Source organism: Meriones unguiculatus, chromosome 1 (genome assembly GCF_030254825.1).
Source record: "Meriones unguiculatus strain TT.TT164.6M chromosome 1, Bangor_MerUng_6.1, whole genome shotgun sequence".
Classification (NCBI taxonomy): domain Eukaryota; kingdom Metazoa; phylum Chordata; class Mammalia; order Rodentia; family Muridae; genus Meriones; species Meriones unguiculatus.
Genome location: NC_083349.1, coordinates 66887419 through 66889034, shown reverse-complemented (window position 1 = coordinate 66889034; position 1616 = coordinate 66887419). Strand labels below are relative to the sequence as shown.

Sequence of the window (1616 nt, the reverse complement as noted above, 5' to 3'; positions counted from 1 at the left end):
TCTGAAGTTAAAAAAATAATCTAAAGAAAAATCAGATTTCCATTGGAAAAGGTTAATAACTCATTCTGTCTCTTAAGAATGGCAAACTACAAATAGGTCTTTGAGAAGTGATGGTGCAGACAGAAGTCAGTGAAGACTTGGATTGCTTCCTTGCCATCAGGATCAGCTTTAGTGTGCTGCCAGGGGAGGTGCAGACCCTCTCTCCTGAGAACTGCAGCAGGTATGGGGCAAGGGCAGCTCTCCTGCTCTCATGACCTCAAGACCCAGGTGTGGCCCCCAGTGGCAACGCAGGACAGAATTCCACCATGGTCCAAGGTGACATCACCAGCTACTTACATCAGGCTCTTCCTCAAAACTCCCAGTTTGCTAGTTTTGCCTCTCTTTATTGTGTCCACGTTCTTTTGTTCTCTTTCTCTTTCATTTCTCCAGCACTGCCTTGCTCCTCTTAGTGCTATCTGGTATCTAGAGTTCAGTATCCAGAGTTGTCTCAGAATTGCTATACTCCATTTGTGCATTGTGGCACCAGGAAGGGATCATCTCAGGCATGGTCTTCCCCCTCCCTCAGGCCTGAATAGAGCCGGCATGGGCTGGTAGTATTTCAGGATAGCTTTCAGTGTAGGCCCCCTGGTGCCATTCTGTGGGCCATTGTGGGCTCACTTTTTGCCCAGCCTGCCTGAGTGGTTCCTTGCAAGGGTCTGTATCAGGCTCACTCCTTCCTGGGGCCCACAGTTCCAGGCATGGTTTCTGTCTCAGCTTTGCTCTCCATCCTGTGAGGACATCCAAGTCTGCCCAGCACTGGACTGGTCATCTCAGGCTAACTCTCTGTCTGGCACTCCTGGTGTTGGACTGGTGGTCATCTCAGGCTCTCTCTCTCTCTCTCTCTCTCTCTCTCTCTCTCTCTCTCTCTCTTTCCAGGGAATGTTAGGCTAATAATCATTCACATGTTCATTGATTAGAACAGTAAGCATATACATAGCCTCTCTCTTCTCTGCCAGTTTCTGACACAGATGTGCTACTTAAACCTCCAGCAGCAGGCGAACTCCCATCTTGTCTAAGAATATCTTCTGCCTTTGTCAGGTTAGAGAGTGACACCACAGTCCCTCAGCTGACGACAGAAACTTTCTTTCTATTCACCGTCTTTCTCAACTCCAGCATCTAATTTCTCAGTAAATCATATCAACTTTAGATTCCTTTTCTCCTAGGACCACTGTACCAACCATGTACTCCTTATGTTCAATTTTCTGATCAATATAAGTAGCTTGCCATCTGATTTCTCTTCATCTAGTCCTCGCCATTTCCGATCCACCCTCAGCAATATTCATATTACATGATTAAACTTCAAAGGTCACCAACCATTTCTTTGTTAAAAAAAAATCTCTTTTGCTTTCCTGATATCTATTTAATTTGTTTTCTAGCACCTGGCATGCTTTTGTTTTTTTCATTTATTTCTTTGGATTTTGAAAGCGCATTTGGACTGTTGCAACTATCACTGAATACATGACTAATATATGTTTCCAAAGATGACTCCTGTTTCTGTGAAGTAAATGTCAAGGAAAGACGGCTAAGTAAAAGAGAATGTCTTGCTTAAATTCAGGAAGACAAAGTAATGTTGACCT

At 44.3% G+C, this 1616-nt stretch overlaps 1 pseudogene; it reads right to left on the bottom strand.

Moving 5' to 3' along the window:
• Window positions 1-917: 917 nt before the first annotated feature.
• On the bottom strand, window positions 918-1035 carry LOC132651892 (small nucleolar RNA SNORA17; annotated as a pseudogene).
• Between the last annotated feature and the right edge of the window lie 581 nt (window positions 1036-1616).